The sequence below is a fragment of the Lissotriton helveticus genome, chromosome 3_1, assembly GCF_964261635.1.
Source record: "Lissotriton helveticus chromosome 3_1, aLisHel1.1, whole genome shotgun sequence".
Classification (NCBI taxonomy): domain Eukaryota; kingdom Metazoa; phylum Chordata; class Amphibia; order Caudata; family Salamandridae; genus Lissotriton; species Lissotriton helveticus.
The window spans coordinates 238,496,395-238,517,278 of record NC_136061.1 but is presented as its reverse complement, the minus strand read 5'-3'; positions in this window follow the sequence as shown (position 1 = coordinate 238,517,278).

Here is a 20,884-nt window from a genome sequence, read left to right as displayed (position 1 = left end):
GGTCATCCTCAGCACCTGTAACGCGACCCCTAGACTTGCTTGGCTCACCCGGCAGGTTTGCAGCTGCTCTTGGGCGGCTCCTGAGATCTGTGTGATCTTTGGCCAGGTTCCATGGCCTGCGCGAAGCACCACCCTTGACTTTCAGCGAGAGCTGCACGTTCATCTGTGTTTGATAAGCGGAAGGAGGTGCACTTCCTATTGCTTTATCAGACTCCTGTGACCATCACCCGGTGGGGAAAGAGGGAAAGTGTGCAGGCCAATGCATTTGCAGACACTAGCAATCTGCCATGGAACTGTCCTAGCTCCAGCCCAACTGGCCTTTCAAAGGAAACAACCCGACATGTGGTTGACTCTGCTCTCGCACTTTTTTCCGATTTGATGGCCATCTCTACCCCAGCCCTTCGACTTTAAAAAGCATTAGCTTAACATGAATCACTCCACCCTTCTACTGGCAGCCTTTCAGGGGCACCGAACCATGTGATCACGGCCTCTGCTCACGTCTTATCAGGGACATCTTTCTTACAAGGAATTACTTGTACCCAGGCCTAACTGCCTCTCAGAGCAAAGCTTACCGTGTTCCAACACTGTCCAGCTTCTCTCTGATGCAATACACAACCAGGCTATCAACAACGGGGGGGGTCACGCACTAGAATGCAGTCATATGGCCAACATCACACATGAGAGATCTTCTACCTTCACTCCCAGACAGAAGCTTCCGGGAGTCTGATATTTACACAGAAGCAGATATGGAAAGGCCGTGAGTAGAGGGGTGGAGGGAGGTGAGCTTGTGCATTGGCGAGGCTGAGAGAGAGAAAGAACCAGAAGGGAGGAGGGGGGAGAGGGAAAACAGAGGAAAAACCGACAGGTAGGAGAGAGGCAAGCAAAGTGTGTGTGTGTATGGAATAGAGGTGGAGAAGTGATCGAGTCTGTATGTGGTTAAAAAAGATAGGGTGAATAATACGCGTTTGTAGATGTGCGTGTAAAAGGGAGGAAATGACAAAAATCTAAGAGAGAGAAGCAGTCTTATCAAAGGTACAGAGGAAAGGGCTGTGTCTCCAATTCAGACATCACCCATGTACTTCTGTACGCAAATGTGCATCTCGGTGTGTGTTTCCGTCGGCCTGTTTGTGTACGCATGCATGTGCCTACTGGGTGATGATGATGGTGTGTGAATGCAAATGTGGTGCGGGGGTGCATGGGCCTTTTTCACTATACCTTGTCTAGGTATGTGTGTTTATCGGCATATGCGCCTGTGTGAGCATTAGTGTGCTTGCCTCTGTGTGCCTTGTGTGTAGATTCAGGTGTGTATGTTTTTTGTAATTTGGTGTCTATACATATGTGCGTGGTTTGGAGTTTATGGACGCTGTGAGTTTGTCTTGATGCATGTGGTTCGGGGTGTGTGGTTGGTGAGTGAGTTTTCGGGGTACAGTGTGTGTGGGTTTATGTAAGGACTAGTGTATAGTTGTGCTTTGGAGAGTTTGTATGTTTTGTGGTCCAGCGTGTGGGAGGTAGTGTGCGATTTAGCGTGCGAGTGTGTGGCTGGTGCACTGGTGCTGTTTGGTGTGTGTGTTTTGTTCAGAGTGTGGGAGAGTTGTGTTTAGAGTGTGTGGCTGGTGCCGCTGGTGGTGCTCATGTGCAGTTTGGTGTGTGCGTTGTGTTCAGCGTATGGGAGGTTGTGTGTGGTTTAGGGTGTATGCAAGATGAGAGAAATCTTGAGTGACAGAGAGGTACCCCCTCCAGACTTGAAATTCAGACTATGACAAGGAGGCCCTTCTCTTCACCAGATATCCTTCGATAAACCACTGCAAAACCCGATCAAGGATACCGAGCACTAAATAAATACCACTACAATGTAACATACTACCTGCTTCTTCCCAGCCCCACTGGCAGCATTTACTAGTCTGTTCCTGGGGTAAAAGGACTGAGCAGCTGTGATTCAATGCGGCTACTGTTGCTCAGAGACTGTAGGAGGAGGCGTTTTTGACTAGATCCATCCTTCTAGGCTCTTCTGGATCGGATGATGTCACATGGTTGACGACCAAGCAAAACCCAGAGGGAATGCTTGTGAATTTTTTTACCATGCCCTGGGGCGATGTTTGCAGCCTGCCAGTGTGGGCTACCTCGCATTCCTTTTGGTTACTTTAAAAAAAAAGGAATGCAGCATCCTGCGAATGGCACGCTGAAAGTAAAAAGAAAAGAAACAAGCCCGGGAGTTGTGTGCGCGCGCAAATAGGAAATTTTAAAAAAGCACGCTAGTGGTGCGTGCGAAAGTGAAAGTGATCGCGTGCTGTAAGGGTGCCGCAAGCGCTTAATGAGGCATGACAGAAAGCCAGATGGCACCTGTGCGCCTCACCGCGCACGTAACCGCAAGCTTTAGGCCATGGTCGGATTTCAAAAGTCCACTTACTAGATGTCTCGCCAGACCAGTGCATGCGCTGGCTCAGGCGAGACCTAAAAAATGGGCTTAAACTAAATAAGGGAGAATCATTGTGTGCTAAGGGTGGGCGTAGTTCGCGAAGTAGCACTACGCGAAGCTACGCGAAGTGCACTTCGCACTACGCGAACTTCACGTAGCACTACGCGAGCTGCGTAGTAGCATGTTCGCACTGTGCAAGATGCGTTTTCAATGATTGCACAGTGCGGACAAGCATGCGGACAAGCATCCGGCACTGTATTGAAAACGGCATCTTGCACAGTGCGAGCTGTAGTTTTCTGCTGCTCGAGTAGATTATTACTGGAGCGGCAGCTTTCTCAACGCGAACAGGTAGTTTCTCATTGAGAGCGGTCGCGAGCATGCGCAACCACTCACAATGAGAAACCTGACCTCCTCGCGTTGAGAATCTCGCCGGGATGTCATTTTGCTTGCTCGCGGTCGCGAACATGACGTTCAGGACCGCGAACAAGCAAAAAATGACCGCTGCACTACGCTACGCTGCACTACGCATGTTCGCACTGTGCTACGTGCAGCTCGCGTAGTGCGAAGTTGCGAAAACTTCGCAAACTCCGCGAGCGTAGCGTAGTGCTTCGCCCAGGGTTAGTGTGCTATGTACCAATGTTGGTCTTATGAAGATAAAACGTGTTTTTTTCATAACTTATTTTCCACCACAATTATATAATGGATTGCATTTCATTGAACTAAACACGCTGATACTATTCAGGAGTATATCAATTACACATTTTACATCAGGATATATTCAAAGTAAATGCAAAGTCTGTTAGAAAATGTAGGATCTCGCAAGAAGCTTGCAATAGCAAACCAGGAAGCACTGCCCCCTCGGACGGCTCACGAGGGATTGCCTCCATGGCTCCCACGTGACAACATTAACATTTTGAACTGAAAAAAACACATAAAATCAGTTATAGTTAGCACTGCTAACTATAACGTGAACCCTCAGTCATGCACTTCTAATGACCTCACACATGACATGTTCTATGACATTATTATTGACATCACTGATGATATCTCAAATGACATAATTGATGACATCAGTGATGACATTACTGATAACATCATCAAATGTTTGTTTTCCCGCATATTGGTCTACAAATTATTATGGCCTTAGATGCCTGACAGTAAATACAAAATAGCTCAGGGGAATATCAGTCATCATTTCTGCCATCACAGACACAACTCACTTAGGTGTAGAAAGCATGCATTATGTGAAGCATTGATCCTATAACATTCACTTTACAGCTAGCAGCTAGCATAGTTCACATTAATAATCAACCACAGATATATAGGAAATCCTCATTCAGTACGGCGTTTAATCCGTATACAACTGTTCAGAGAAAGCCAAGTTCCTAAAAATAGTGAATGTCAATTCCAAAACAAGTGACCTACTACAGACACCTTTTACCTGTATGAAACACCAGAAACTCATTGAGGCTCTATTGAGAAATGAAGTTGATATCAGTAGACAAATGCATACTATAAACAGTGCTTACTCTATGGAAAGAGTTTACTTTATACCATACTGTTTCCAAACAGTGAAAATGTCATAAGTAACATACCACAGAGTATTAAAAAGTATGTACTATGAACAGTGAACACTCTATTCAACACTGGGCCATAAATAACCGAAATCTGAAGGTGCTAAACAACCTACCAGCTTCTCTCTTCATATTGTTGTGAAAACTTTACAGATAGCCCATCTTGTCAAGCAAAACAAACACATGTATATAGGTTAGTACCCGGTGCACATTCTTCTCAGTTATGTAGAAATTGTCATGCTGACACGATTCTGTCTAATAACTTAAGGCTGCTTACAAAAGTTAGTATCCACTGCATAGGGCCTCATTTAATAAAACTGTTGCATCGCTGTGATAAAATAGCGATGCAACAGTTTTCACTGCGCCCTCCTTGATACATGATCCATGTCGCAAGGAATGAAAGATACGTCAGGAATCCTGACATATCTGTCGGCGTAAAAGTCACACATTGCTGGAGTTCTGTCACAAGGTAGGCCTGTGCCAGGAGGCAGATGTAAGGTTTTGACGCAGTGGCGTCCTAGAAGTGTCGCAGTGAAATCTCATGGCCACACCAACCTACACCAGGGAATGGAGGATAGCCACCTTAAACTGAACACAGACAAGATGGAGATCCTCATCCTCGGGCCCAACCCCTCAGCGCGAGATGATTCGAGAGATGATTCCTGGTGGCCCGCATCACTGGGGACCCCCCCGCACACACCAACCACGCATGCAACCTGGGAGTCATCCTCGACTCGAAACTCACCATGACCAAACAAGTCAACGGTGTCTCCTCCTCCTGCTTCAACACCCTCCAGATGCTCTGCAAAATCTACAGATGGATCCCGACACAAGGAAAACAGTCACCAAGGCCCTAGTCAGCAGCAGACTCGACTATGGAAACGCCCTCTACGCCAGAGCCCCGAACAAGCTCATCAACAGACTGCAAAGAATCCAGAATGCCTCTGCACGCCTGATCCTCGACGTCTTGCCCCCATCACCCCCATCTGAGGAACCTGCACTGGCTCCCTGTCGACAGAAGAATCTCCTTCAAGATCCTGATCCACGCAGACAGGGCACTCCACAAGACCGGCCCAGCCTATCTCAACAGCCGACTCTCCTTCTACATACCCAACAGGAATCTCTGCTCCGCAGACCTCTCCCTGGCTACCAACCCACGCATCCGCAGAACCGCAGCCGGAGACAAATCCTTCTCCCACCATACCGCCAAGACCTGGAACACCCTCCCCTCATTCTATGACAAACCGAAGACCTTCTAACTTTCAGGAGACAACTTGTTGTTCAACCAGTAGCAACAGCACCACCTTCCTACCCACCCCCCAGCACCTTGAAACCCTTGCGGGTATGTAGTGCGCTTTACAAATTATATTATTCATTGATTGATTGATAATGGGCCTCCCTAAATTGAGCAACCAGGAGAGAAGCGTTTCGGCTGTAACAACAGCCTTTGTCAATCTGGTGAGCACTATTTTTGTCATTATATCTATAGTGACACTTTATTTATTTATTTATTTATTTACAGGCTTGTATAGCGCTAGGAATAGACTTCCGTAGAAGTATCTCCGCGCTTGTGACAGCTTGCCAATAAACAGAAACAGAGTTATTATAGATATTAAGGGTATGATCTCTCTTCAGCTAATATGTTTCTCAACCAGCAAAATCTAATATTAATTAATTCTGACTAAACAAGAAAGTTTTCAGTTGTTTCCTGAAGTGGAAATGGTCAGAGCATTGCCTCAATAACAGAGGGAGCTCATTCCACAGCTTCGGGCCCACCACAGACAGAGCTCTGCCTCCCAATCTGGCTCTCCTGACTTTAGGTACTCTCAAGAATTGCTGTTCACTAGATCTGAGGGTACGGATGGGAACATATGGCAGAAATTTTTCTGCCAGATAATCCGGGCCAAGATCATTTAGACCTTTGTGTACAATACAACAGGTCTTAAACTTCACTCGCTGCCGAATCGACAACCAGTGGAGTTCATTTAACAAAGGCTTGGATGGCGATCTAGGGGGAGCATTAAGGACAAGCCTGGCAGCTGTATTCTGCACTACCTGCAGACGGTCCAATACCTCTTCATTAGCCCCTGCAAGAAGGCCATTGCAATAATCAAGACGGCTGATTACTAGCGCCTGGACTAAGGTTCTTCTGATGTAATTAGGGAGGAAAGGAAAAATCCTACGAAGAAGACCTATCATATGGAAACCGGAACCGACAACGTTGTTACTATGTTGTTTCATGGTCAGTTCCGGTTCCAACCGTACGCCCAGATTCTTGATTATTAGCTTTGGTTCAGGGATTGGGCCCAGGTCTAAAGGCCACCAATCAGGGGACCAAAGAACCTTAGCTTCACCAAAAAGCATCACCTCGGTCTTATCAGTGTTGCATTGAAGGAGGTTTGCAGACATCCACCGAGATACTGCCGACATCCCCTCGGAGAAAGATTGTATAATCTCCGGAGTTAATTGTTTAAAGGGAAAAAGCAGCTGAGTATCATCAGCATAGGATACTGGATGGAAACCAAAGGCCCTGGTAAGGTCTGCCAAGGGGGCAACATAAGTGTTGAAAAGAGTCGGGCTCAAACAAGATCCCTGAGGAACCCCCTTGGTGATCTTTACCTCTTCCGACTTAAACTCACCCATGGTGACACATTGGGTGCGGTCGGAAAGAAAGCTCTTGATCCATTCCAGCGCCCTACCGCCGATTCCCTTCACAGTCAGACGTTCGATCAGGATGTTGTGTGAAATAGTATCGAACACTGCCGATAGATCCAGTAGCACCAGGACCGCAGAATAACCTCTGTCCTGGTACATGCGGGGATCGTCTGTTATCGACAGCAAAGCTGTTTCAGTACTAAATTTAGGTCTGAAACCTGACTGTGAGGGATCAAGACTTCCAGATTGTTCTAGGAAGTTAGACAGATGTTTATTTGTGTGCTTTTCGATGATTTTCCCCATAAAAGGTAACAAAGAGATTGGCCTAAGGTTAGACAAATTGGTCCAAGGAGAGGAGGTATTCTTCCTAATAGGTCTGACTAAGGCCCTTTTCCAATCACGTGGAACTACTCCTGTTGTTAGGGAAAGATTTACCAGGCACTGAATATCAGGTCCAAGTATTTTCCCTAATGGTCCCATTAACCTGGCTGGCAATAGGTCGGAACGGACTTCCACTTTTTATGCTATTAAGCAACTTCTCCACCTCTAACAGGGAAATCTCAGGAAATTTGTCAAAGGTGTTGGTGTTGATAGGCAGAGTTCGCTCTTGTATATGATCAACTTGGCCAGTTCTAACTCGGGCAAGTGATTCTATCTTGTCATAGATGTCATCAATTTTCTTCGTGAAGAAACTAGAGATTTCATCGCAAAGATGTTGGGACGCCATCTCTGCACTTTCACATGCCACCGGTTTTAAGAACGTATTCACAATCTGGAAGAGTATTTTCGAATCATTGCCTGCTGCCTCTAATTGCGAGGTCACATAGTTCTTACGTGCAGACCTAATGGCTTTATGATAGATATTTAAAGCCACCCAATGATTGAGTTTATCTTCCTCTAAGTGTGATTTTCTCAGCTTTCCTGGCTATGCGTTTAAGATTTCGCAATTCCTCCGAAAACCAGATCTCCTGTTTCCTAGCTGTACACTTTTTAAAAAATTTCATCGGGGCAATCTTCTGTACCGCTATACCAATAGCAGTATCCAGATTTAGGACTGCAGTATTAATATCGCCAGTGGCTGAAAGAGAAGGAGGAACATATACTTTTTTAAATTGTTCATCAGTTAGTTTGTGCCATTGTCTTCGTTTAGGCGGGATTTGTACAGAAGTGTTTAAGCATGTGGTCATTGCTGGCATTGAAAATTCAAGCACAAAGTGGTCTGTCCAGTTGTACTGTTTCGGTCTAGAGCATTCAATCCCAGAAAAATTAGAAAGAATCAGATCTAAAGTATGACCTGCCACATGCGTAGGTCCATTATTACGCTGTTTCAATCCTAGTAATGATAGGTCAGTCAGGAGGGTTTGGGCATCAATATTATTTCCTACCTCACTGTGAATATTAAAATCACCGACCAGCAAAAAATCTTTATCTAGGCAAACATGCGGGGCAAGTACTTCCACTAACTGTTTAGAGCCATCTCTTATGGGGCCTGGAGGGCGATAAATCAAAGCTCCCTTTCTACTATGCTTTGCTGATGAGCCAATCTTAAAAACCAACATTTCCAGGGCCGGACTACACCATTGGTCCAGCACCGTGATTAAAATATCATCTTTATGGACAATTGCTATTCCCCCACCAATTTTCTTGGGTCTATCCAGCCTAATAATTTTATAACCCTCCGGAATACCAAGTGTGATAGCCGGAACCGAGTGGGGTTTAAGCCAAGTCTCTGTAAGGAAACACAAATCAGCTTTATAAGTAGAAATAAGATCCCAAACCTCTGTATAATGCTTTGGCAGAGACCTTATATTACATAGTAGATTTATCCCGCCCTGAAATTGAGTAGAGGGATTGTGTTCAATACATTGTAAGGGACACGCACTTCCTGCTATTGGGAACTGATGTTTACATGTCCTGCACGAAAACGGCCCTTCCAATATGCATTGAGGCTTATCCTTACATTGAATGAGTGGGTTATTACTCAAATGCCTCAACATCTGTGATGAATATGTCAGCTTGTATAACTTACATTGATTAGACGATAGTGCCATGGCCCCTGGTCCCGTCTGGTCACGGACAGGCACAGACGGGCTTCTCTCTGGCGCGTCTCAGGTGCTTCACAGCGCGCGACCGCTGCGCGTTCACTGCGACGAGGGGGCTAAATACCCCTCTGTGAGCTGAAGGCTAGAGCGCTAACCGCTCGATGTAGGCGGAAGTAACCTGGCTCTGCCTGCCCGCCCTCCGCTCAACGTCACTGGTTGCCGAGTCGGACCGGGGCTATAGTAAAAATATCTCTTGCTGAATTAAATAAATAATACACAATTCCTAATGCATAAAAGTGCATTGCAATGTGTGCGCGCATACAATAAATCATGTGGTATCACTGTAAGGCCTCTCAAACTTGTATCATAATAATAAAAAAAGGTACAATGCACCAATTATCGTTTTGTTGCCAATACATGTACGGTCCCTTAGTATACCAACATCACATTGCACATGAAGTATAAAATAACATTCTTCTTATATTAAAAACACTTCTATTCATCTTCTAAAAGGATTAGCGCATACCACCTCAAGTAGCACTAACAAGTCACATGGGCTGCTTCTATTTCTATCATAGTGTAGACGTGAATTGCCTTAACTGATTAAATAATTAAAAGTTCTGCTTGCATCTCATATTCTGAACAACTTAGTTCTATTCCAGCTCCGTCAAAATAAGTGAAATCCTCTCTGCCTCAGAAACAAAGTTAAATAATCATGCATGTTTTTCCAAGACGTGAACAGTACTGCTCACACCACATGTGTACAATTAACATCACTATGAGCCCTTAAAATGCCACACCACTGTAGAAGAATCTCGAATGACTACTAGTCCCTTAATGCACCAGTGGAGCATCACCATTATTCCAAAACCAGGTATGGCATGATTGCACAATATAACATGCTGTACTGTCTGAACATAGACAGGCTATGAATGTCAAGGATAATTCAGTGTCAATGTTTCTAAATTGCTCTGGGGAAAAATAAAACAATCTTCGAGTAAAATATGCTCAGCATGGAATGTGCTTACAATGCCTAAAGCAGGTCCAAGGCATTCATGTCCTCATCACCGTGTGGGGGATCCAGCTGGGAAACTCTCCAACTAGTTAAACAGCCCAATGTAAACCATCTTGCTCGGGGAAGATCCTCACTCAAAGATTAATAAGCACTGCAGTCCTATATATATATATATATATATATATATATATATATATATATATATATATATATATATAGATATATATATAAATATATATTCATTGAAAAAAACCATAGGTTTTACACACGTTATAGTTAGGAATTAGCATTTAAAAAACCTAGCAAATTCATTGAAAAAACCATAGGTTTTATATCAGTTATAAAAAAGGTCAAGTCATGTGACTCGAAAACAACATTTTTCATTGGTTCATAGTAGTTTCAGATCTAGAATGTTCAAAAACCCCACCCATTTCCCTCACTATTTGCTTTATTCTCCTGGAAGAAGGATCCTTTTTGGAGCTGGAAGCAGAAATGTCATTTGAGATGTCATCAGTGATGTCATGAGTGATGTCACTGACTATGTCATGAGTGATGTAATATGTAACGTCATTAGCAGTGCTTTGCGGGCGCGCCAGTTATAGTGAGTACAACTAACTATAACGTGGGAATTTCAATGGTTTTGTATGAGTAAATTGTCCAGCTAACTATAACTGATATAAAACCTATGGTTTATTCAATGAATCTGCTAGGTTTTTTAAATGATAATTACTAACTATAACGTGTGTAAAACCTATGGTTTTTTCAGTGAATTTGCAAGGTTTTTTAAATGCTAATTCCTAATTATAACGTATGTAAAACCTATGTTTTTTTTATTGAATTTGCAAGGTTTTTTAAATGCTAATTCCTAACTATAACATGTGTGAAACCTATGTTTTTTTTTTGTGAATTTCAAAGGTTTTTTAAATGCTAACCCCTAAATAAAATATGTGTGAAAATCTTTGTTTTTTTAATGAATATAAATACAACATCAAAACACTGCAAGTTGTTTTTTTCTCCTTTCTTTACTGCCCTTCCCTTAGTTTTTCATTCCCCTTAACTCACTCCTCTACCTATAGTCCCCTTCTTTCACTCACTCTTCGACTCCTCTTTTGTCACTCACCATACTCCCCTTTTCTCACTCTTTCTCTTAGTCCCTTCCTTCCATTCACTCAGTCATTTCAATCATTCATTTATGCAGTACGCTTTCATTCAAAAAAATGAACGACACAGTGTATTTGGAATATAACTCTTTTTAGAGAATTGAATGAGTTCTGAAAAGAACTTTTTTTTTCTTTTGTTGTTTTATATTTTTTTTAGCTTCTTTTAAAGTTTGATATTTTTTTTGTTTTTTTTTTGCAAAAAAATCAGGAACTGCAACTTGGAAACTATTCAACAAGAACAAAATAAATGAAAAATATAACAAAAATGATCTCCTTTCAGAGCATTTATGATCCTGAATGCTGCGTTCAATTACTTTCAGGCTCTGTCCACCAAAAACAATACCATCAAAACATTTGTTGCATCGCATATGCACATGTGCCAAATATGGCTTAAGGTCCAGTTCTGCTGTTGCTGGCGATGGAGGTGGAGCTGTAGATGTGCTGGCCACAGCTGGTGGAATCTGCTGGGCCACAGCTCTTGTGGCTGCTTGGGCATATTGCACAGGGTGGACATTTTTTACATGTCTTATCATAGTATGGATTGAAAAAGAGTATTTTTTAAGAGGGTTTCCCCTTGAAAGAACAGTACCACAAAGGGTACACGTTACTTTAGGGGCATTTACCTTTTTTAGTCCCTCAGGAAAAGTAAAAAACTTCCAAATAAAGGAAGATTTCCCCTTCTTGGCTTGCTGGCGATATTCCAAGTGGGAGTCAGAAGAAGAAGATGTTCTTTCCTGTCTTTCTGCCATCCTGTTGTTTTTTCTACTTCCAGCTCCAAAAAGGATCCTTCTTCCAGGAGAATAAAGCACATAGTGAGGGAAATGGGTGGGGCTTTTGAACATTCTAGATCTGAAACTACTATGAACCAATGAAAAATGTTGTTTTCGAGTCACATGACTTGACCTTTTTTTTTTTTTTATTAAATTGCGAGGTGCGCGACTGGGTGCACGCACCCCGCAAATTATTCAAGAAAAAAAAAAGTTTTTTTTGCCCGTCGGAGTTGTTTAGGGACCCCTTGAGAAGTTCTAGGGGGTCAGGGACTGTCTACCTTGCCTCCTTTTCACATTTTGAAACTTTTATGTAAATCGGGTAAAACGCCATTTTAAACCGACGTGCGCGACCGGGTGCGCGCACCCCGCTATTTTTTCAACCAAAAAAAAGGGTTTTTTGGCCCGTCGAGATTCTTCTGAGACCCCCTGAGAAACTCTAGGGGGTCAGGGAGTGTCTAGGTTGCCTCCTTTTCATGTTTTGAAACTTTTATGTAAATCGGGCAAAACGCCATTTTCAAGCGACGTGCGCGAGCAGGTACGCGCACCGCGTGCGGGCACCTGAGCGCGCACGTCAAGTCATGTGACTGGAAAACAACACTTTTGATTGGTTTATAGTAGTTTCTGTTCTAGAATCATCAAAAACCGAACCCACTTCCCTCACTATCTGTTTTACTCTCATGGGAGAAGGAGCCTTTTTGAAGTTTCCTGATAATTTTCTGAAATGGCTGCAAGACAGGATTCTTCTTCTGATTCTGGGGAAGATTATCGGCTTCCTCGACGAAAAGGGAAGGAATCTTTCATATGGAAATTTTTTACGTTTCCTGAAGGACTAAAAAAAGTGAATTTCCCCGAAAGTCACTTGTACTATATGTGGCACTGTTCTATCAAGAGGAAATCCTTCAAAAAAGTACTCATTTTCAATTCATACAATGATAAGGCATGTCAGACAAGTGCACCCTGTACAATTTGCACAGGCATCAACAAGAGCTCTGGCCACACAAATACCACCAGCTGTGGCCAGCACATCCTCTGGAGGACCACCTGCATCTTCATCCACTGCAGAGTTGGACTTAAGACCATTCTTGACAAAAGTCCACATGAGATGTAACAAATGTTTTGAAATTAATGTGTACGGGGAGCAGAGCCTCACTCTGATCGAGCGGAGAATTAATGAACATCAATGCTCCCAGAGAAGATGAATTTTTTCAAAGTTTGGATTTATTTTGTTCCTGTTGAACAGTGTTTCAGTTGAAGATTTCTGTTCCTGTTAGAAAAATAAAAAAATATATAAAACTTTCAAAAAAGAAAAAAAATATATAAAACAACAAAACCCCAAAAAAAGTTCTTTTCAGAACTAACTTATTTTTCCAAAGAGAGCTCTATTTGTTACGCACTGTGTCATCTTTCTTTTGTATGAATGTGTAGTGTAGAAATGACTAAATGAAATGAATGACAAAAATGGAGTAAGGGACTGAGCAAATGAGTGAGGTAAAGGAAGTATAGTGACTGAAGATAGTGAAGTAAAAGAGTGACTGAAACTAGGGGACAGATGTACGTTACATGGTGCATCTCTGCAAATCAGCAGGGATGCGCCAAGTAACCTACGACAAGCAAAACCACCCGTGCGCCACCACTGATGTGCCACATTTACAATGTGGCGCACCATGGGGCAAAAACGGCACACATGCGTGACGCATCTGTGCCGTAAAGGTGTCGCATTGCTGGAGTTGCGTCGCATGCGCGATGCAGCTCCAGCAATGCTCCTGGGGGGGCCATTCAACTAATGCTGCTTCAAGCCTTACGCCTGCTTCAAGCAGGCGCAGGGTTTTGACATAGCATTGGCCTAAAAGTGATTGCGTGAAAGCTTGTAGATTTCACTTAGCCACTTTTAGCAGGCGGTCCTGCGCAGGACTGCCCCCCCTGCACCAGAACGCCTCCCTAAGGCGCAGGGCTTTACAACGTGACGCATCTCCCAGATGCATCACGTTGTAAATAGCCCGCACCATGGCGCATCTTTTGCACCGCCGCTGCGTCACAAAAGTGACGCAACAGCGGCGCAAAAGAGGCGTAAAGGGCTTGTAAATTTGCCCCAAGATGTCTAAAGGTAGGGTAGTGAGTTAAGGGAAATTAAAAATTATGGGAAGAGCAGTATGGAAAAGAAAGTAAAGGTGGAGGAGTCACAGAAGGGGAGTGAGGATGGATATATGGACGGAGAGTAAGGGACAATGAGAGATACATAGAGTAGGGTTAGGGGAGTTAAGGTAAAAGAAATGGAAAGATGATGAAGGAAGGGGATTTGAGGATGATAAAAGGGAGGTAAGTGTAAGTGAGAATTGGGAAATAAGTGATTAAAAAATTGAGTAAGAGAATGAAGGGACTTAGGAAAGCATAGAAAGGGAATGGAACAGAGGGACAGATTTATGCTACCCAACACATCTCTGCAAAATAGCAGAGATGCGCTAGGAAAGATGGGATACACAAATTAATCCTTGCACCACTCATGATGCACCGCATTTGCAATGCGGTGCACCATGGCACAGGAATAAACAGATGCATGTCACATCTAGGGCTGAAAGTTTGCACAGTATTGAAATTCTGTTCCATGCAGGACGCAACTCCAGCACTTTTCCAACTTGCTCTATCTGTAACGTGCTACGTCGACCTTTACACCTGCTTCAACTGATGAAATGTTTTGACACATCAGTGTTGGTGAAGTGACTCAGTAATCACTTTTTAAAGTGGTTCTTGTGACGGAACGCCTACCCCTGCGTGGAAATGCCCACATGAAACCTGGGACTGGTTTCATGTGGTGCAGGGTTTTACAACGTGATGCATCTCCCTGCACTATGGCGCTTCTTTTGCACTTCAACTGCGTAAGAAAAGTGACGCACAGGCGGTATAAAAGAGGCGCAATGGGCTTCTAAATTTGCCCCTGAGGAATTAAATGAGTGAAAGAGTGTGAGGGAGAGTAATGGAAAGAGAGAGGAAAAGAGAAAAGGGGTGAGATACAGACAGGAAGAGAAGTTAGACTGAGTAACACACAATAAAAGAGGGAGAAAAAATATTCAAAATATGAGTGAGAGAGTAAATGAAAAGGAGGTAGCACAAGGGAAAGAGAAAAAGAAATTAGGGAACAAGATGGACAGATGAAGTGAGGAAAAGAAAATGAGGGGCACTGAAGAAATTGGAGAAAAAGAAAAGGAATGGGAGTGATGCACAGAGAAGAGAACATGAAGTGGGAGAAGAGGAGTGAGATTCAGTAAAGGGCAGTGATAGTGAGGGAAGGGATATACGAGTGAGGGGAAAAGAGTAATGAAAAAAAAAGCAAGATAAACATAGTGATAGTAGAAGATAGGAAAGACAAGTAAAGGACAGAGAGAGAAAAAGGTAGTTAGACAAGGTGAGTGAGGCTGAAAAAACAGTATTAATAATGACAGAAAGACTGTAAAGAAGAAAGAAGGGAAATAATGGGAATAAGTAAAGGAAACTAAAGGAAAGTAAAAAGAGTTAAGAAAGGCGAATAAGAGATAGATTTAATAATGACCAAAAGACAAAGAGAAGTAAGAGAGTGATTAAAAAGTATTTTTGTTTGTCATACTTACCTTAGAAATAGTAACAAACTAATAGTAAATTTCTTTTACAAATATACTATCTGTGGAAGAAAAGATAAAATAGAGTTATAATATACATTTCATAAAACAAAAGAAAGTAGGAGTGCAGGAAACAGAAAGTGAAACAAAGGAACAGAAAGGGAGAGAGAGAGAGGGACAGAATGTGTAGTGTATAAATCAATGACTAAGAGTGAAAGAGAGGAAGGGACTGAGGGAATGACTGTGGAAAGGAAAGTATGGTGAGGGAGGAAAGGAGAGTGTGATGAGTAATGGAAGATAAGAGAAACAGTGTGTAAAAGAAAAGGACTAAGGGTAGAGGAGTGAGTTAAGGAGAGTGAAAGGGCACTAAGAGAAATAGAGTGAAGAAGAGTGAGTGAGAGAAGGTGAATGGGGTAGAGACAGGGAAGGAGTGTAAGGGATGGACAAAGGGAAATAGAGTAGGCTAAGGGGACTGAAGTATGGATTGAAGTATGGTGAATGAGGATAAGTGAAGGAAGCAGAGTAAGGGAACAGGGGTGAGGCAGGGTAGAGAAGGGCATTGAGATTGAGGAAACAGGGGTGATAGAGGGTGGATAAAGGCGAGTGAGCATGAGACAAGGGGAGTGAGAAAGTGAAGAGACAGAGGGAGTGAAGGAAACAGTGACAGAAGGGGACTCAGGGAAGGAGCAAAGAAAGGTAAATGACGAAATGTGGATGAGTTAAAGGGAGTGAGCGTGAGAGAAGGGGACTGACAAAGTGAGGGGATGAAGGGAGTGAGGGTAAGAGAGAGGGAGTGAGGGAAGGATAGGGAGAAACAGAAATAAAAAACTAATGAAAAACTATTTTTTATTAGTCGTACTTACCTTATAAATGTAATATCTGTGGAAGAGAATAAAAAAATCAGTTTTAATAAATATTTGTGAATACAAAATACAAAATAACTTGTACAATGTGTTATATGGTTTATTTTTGCTGTTCTCAGAATATATTGATTTTCACTATAAACAGTGAGTTCAATACTACTCATCATATAACAGCGGGGAAAAAACCAGAATCAAAATGATTGTGTTTAAAAAACCCAGACAACATTTGATTACATAATGTAAATATTTGAAAAAAACATGTCTTAAATGTTTTTCTCTAAATCGCAATTTCTTGTGTAAGGATGCTACATCTTCAACAATCACAAAGCAATAAAATAATATGACTTATTTTTAAATACCTCTCAATAAACGTTCGTACAAGCATGTTTTAACAACATTTATCTGAAGTAGTCATTTTGTTCTCAGATACTATTCCTCACGGCCAAATAGTATGAGTAAAGTCCTTATTTTGCAAATTACTTAATTGTACTCTTAACCATTCTTTTCCCGACGTTTAGAATAAAACGTTCCAACGTGTTCTGTACCATGAAACATTACTTAAACCTGTATCTGATACTATCACTATGCCAAATACAAGTTTCCTTTTTAAATTTGGTCACCCTCACTCGCACAATACTTCTGAACAACAGAGTATCTTTTCTTAACAGCAGTAGCTTCCTACGCCAAGTAATTTTACTGAAATTTGGGTTGCAAAAACACCAAATAAGAATTTGGTAAGTCAAAAGGCAAACGATTTTTAAAAGTCAATTGACTATCATTACAGTGAGTCCAGCCTGTTGGAGATTTCAAATAAGCTGTGTAATGTCCTGATGTTGTTGAAGGACCATCATGGAAGATAATTGCTACAGTTACAAAAGTTCTTCCAGAAATTGATAGTTGAGAAGCCACAACATTTTTAATTGAAGTTGTCAATTTTGTTCCATCAGGTCTGCATCGTTGGAACATTAAAATTACATACTGTCCATATCTTCGGATAAATAATGTTGATAACATTTCTGGGTTACATTAGGAACATACCATGTTTTGTTGCGCATCTCTAACTAGATTATTGAAAGACACTGCTTTACAGTCTGGTAATGTTAAATATATAAATCTTTCAGTGTGTATGTCAGTAAAACTTGAAAATGAACAATTGTCGCAGTTATGTTGCCATTTATAAGAAAGGCCAAAAGACTATCAATATCTACACCTTCATCTTGTAAAACTGTAAGCATATACATAATAAATTCTTGACAATCTTGCTGAATATTCTGAGAAAATTGATTTAGTCCAGCACATATGTCTAAAACATTTCAAAGTTGAGAAACATTTGCTATTTGACTTTTATCACTGTTACATTCCTGAAACACAGAATTTAATGAACAACAAAATGTTTGGTCCCGATTTTCAACAATCTGTTGCTGTAAACTTTTAAGAAAAAAATCAACATTAACCACTACATTTGCATAGCAGTTGACACCAGAACTGTTTTCAAATTTAAATCCAACAATCTCTTCAGTAGTAACTTTTTTCTTTTTGCTACCAATAACAGGTTCATCTATTTTTTTTCGTTTCTCTACTACTTCAGTACTTTTTTCCTCATATCTCCTTTTTTGACCTACCACACACTTTTCAATTAAAGGATAATGAGGTAAACTTGGAGCATATTCTCTTCTTAACCTGTTATACTCCTTCACACAATTTAGATCTGCACTAATCTTTGTCTCATCAAAATCAATCAGATACAATCCAGATAAAGTTCTAACACAAGATAAAGCAACATAGACCATACCGTCTTTGAACACAGTACTTCCAATATTTATCAAAGCACTATCTACACTTAAACCTTGAGACATAGTCACCGCATATGCCAAACAAACAGGAAACTGTTTTCGTCGGACATATAAATCTTTTACAAGCAAAAATGGATTTGAACAACGACTGACTTGTTGTACCTCTTCAATTCCATCAAATTTGATTTTTAAAAATTCAATCTCATCTCTATTTGGGTAATTCACAAAACCAACAACATTACCCATTGCTCCATTCACCAAACCTCTTTCCACATGTAAATTTCTTCGTAAAATAATCCGACATTTTAAACATACATACAGATTCTTTTCTAAACCAGCAGTTTTAGATATTGATTTCTCTAAAGAATCCAATTTTAACTTCAACCTTTCTGACAAAATAATAGTACTTCCTTCATGCTCTATTCTATCTTTAGCTTCCAGATTCTTAATTTCTTGATTTTCTAACATCAACATTTTTTCATTGAACATTGAACATTCTTGTAGAGTTGGCATCAAGCATATAACTGACTTATCTTCTGCCTCTTTACTATATATTTTCTCTGCCACATTATTTTCATTTGGAAACAAATTGGAAAGTAATCGTGTTTGTAAAGTTTCTTTGGCATGTTCACTTAGTTTTCCAATTCTCATAACTTGAAGAATAATTCCATATTTAGCATCCTTTGCCTGTCGCATATTTTGAATGAGTTCAGTATATTTGAAATGTGACCATATATTAACATTTCCAATACTTCCCAGGCACTTTCTGGTGTCTTCATGTGTAACAGTTTTAAATACAGGTTGTCCTTTTACAGGAGTTAGCTGCAGTAGATCTCCAAAAAGTATGACGTGTTTGCCTCCAAATAACACATCATACTCTGTTTTAAGAATCTGTTGCATTCTTGAATGCACAAAGGCAAGCATTAAATTTGATACCATGCTTACCTCATCAATAATGAGAAGTTTCATTTTTAAGGACTCTAGAAACTTCACAACAAGCTTCTCCAGATAGCTTGTGGCATTGTAATGTATTTTCATGTTCAACTGGCAGCATCAATAAACGATGTAAAGTAATTCCTTTACTGTTGTGTGCTGCCAACCCTTGGGATAAAGTTTGTTCCTAGCACAAACACAGATATTGTCAAATTAAAAATAGAAGCCCAAGATCTGTTCCGAAAAGTCAGATTGAAAGCCTTCTTTCATGATAAAGAGAATAACGGGACACCAGAACCATCAAATCTCTCAAACAAGTCAACTTTCACTCCCACACCACAAATGGTTCCAAAACAAATTTTGGCATTCGAGCAAGTAGTTCTCTCCTCACTCACGTAGTTAGGAAAACAAAAACATTACTACAAAAGAAATATCACAAAAGACCAACAGTTGGCCATTAAACAACTCAGTGCAGACACATCAATAGTGGTCAAGCCGGCTGACAAAGGGGGCGCCTTAGTGCTATGGCAAAAAGAAAAATATGTAGAGGAGGCAAAAAGTCAAATAGAAAACACGGAATGGTACAGGAAGTTAACTGAAGATCCATCCAACATGATCCAATATGAAATTCAAATACAACTGAAGCAAGGTTTGGATGAAGGCATATTAGGCCCAAAAGAATTTGACTACTTGAGTAAGAAAAATCCGCGAACACCGGTGATTTATTTCTTACCCAAAGTACATAAAAACTTACAACACCCGCCCGGAAGACCGATAGTTTCCGGGTGTGACTCTATCCTAGAGCCACTCGCAAAATATGTCGATGTGTTCCTGAAACCATTCATGTGTGAGGTTAGGTCATACATAAAAGATACAGCAGACTTTATCACTAAAATTGAAAGTTCACCCTTTGATGACCAACAAGAATTAATGGTGACATTCGATGTCAATTCATTATATACACAAATTCCCCAAGAGGAGGGACTTGAAGCCATCAAATTCTTTCTAGACACAAGGCCCAGACCCCATAGAGTTCCAACAAAATTTATAATCGAACTAGCAAGCTTGGCTTTAAAACGAAATTTTTTCAGATTTATGGAAACTTTTTACATGCAGGTGAAGGGCACCGCCATGGGGTGTCCTTATGCACCGGAGATGGCGGTGCTCTTCATGGCATTGTATGAAGAACGATTCATCTTTCAGAACAATCCATATGGCGCACATATCGTCAGATGGTATCGTTATATTGATGACGTCTGGTGCCAGTGGCGAGGGACCGAGACTCAATTGATAGAGTTCCACGAATGGTTAAACGCCAGACACCCTGATATTAAATTCAGCATGGCCAACAGTAACACACGATTAACATTTCTGGATGTAGAAGTGTTTCATGAAAACAGTGAGTTAGCCACAACTCTATACCGTAAAAAAACAGATAGGAACAGCATTCTCCACTATCAGAGCTTTCATCCACAGAGTCTGAAACAAAACTTACCTTACAGACAGTTGCTTCGAATTAGACGCAACTGTTCCAGAAAAGAAGACTAACTAATAAATGCAGAAGTCTTGTGTGATCAACTCTCCAGAAGAGGATACCCTAAAAAAATGCTAAAACATGCGACCAAACGCGCATGGTTCACGCCCAGGGAAAATTTACTAATAAAAAAAGACAAAAAGCCACTAGAACAACTGGTATGTGTGACCACATACGGCCCACTGACCAACAAATTCAAATCAATAATCTTGAAAAATTGGCATTTATTGTCCAACTTGAATATCCCATTTCCCAAACCGATGTTTGCACTGAGAAAAAACAAAAGCATAGGACAGCAAATAATAAGGGCAGACTTGAGTATCCCCCAAATGAAGAGTGACTTACGCTCATTATGGAAGTTTGATCCAGTGAAGGGCCATCATAAGTGTGGAACCTGTATATCGTGCGCAAGCACTATTGAAGGTTCTTTGTTTGAACACAACACCATTAGATGGACTCACACAGAGTTCACTAATTGTAAAAGCAAAAACATTATCTATGTGATTATTTGTCCTTGCGACAAACTGTATATCGGTAAA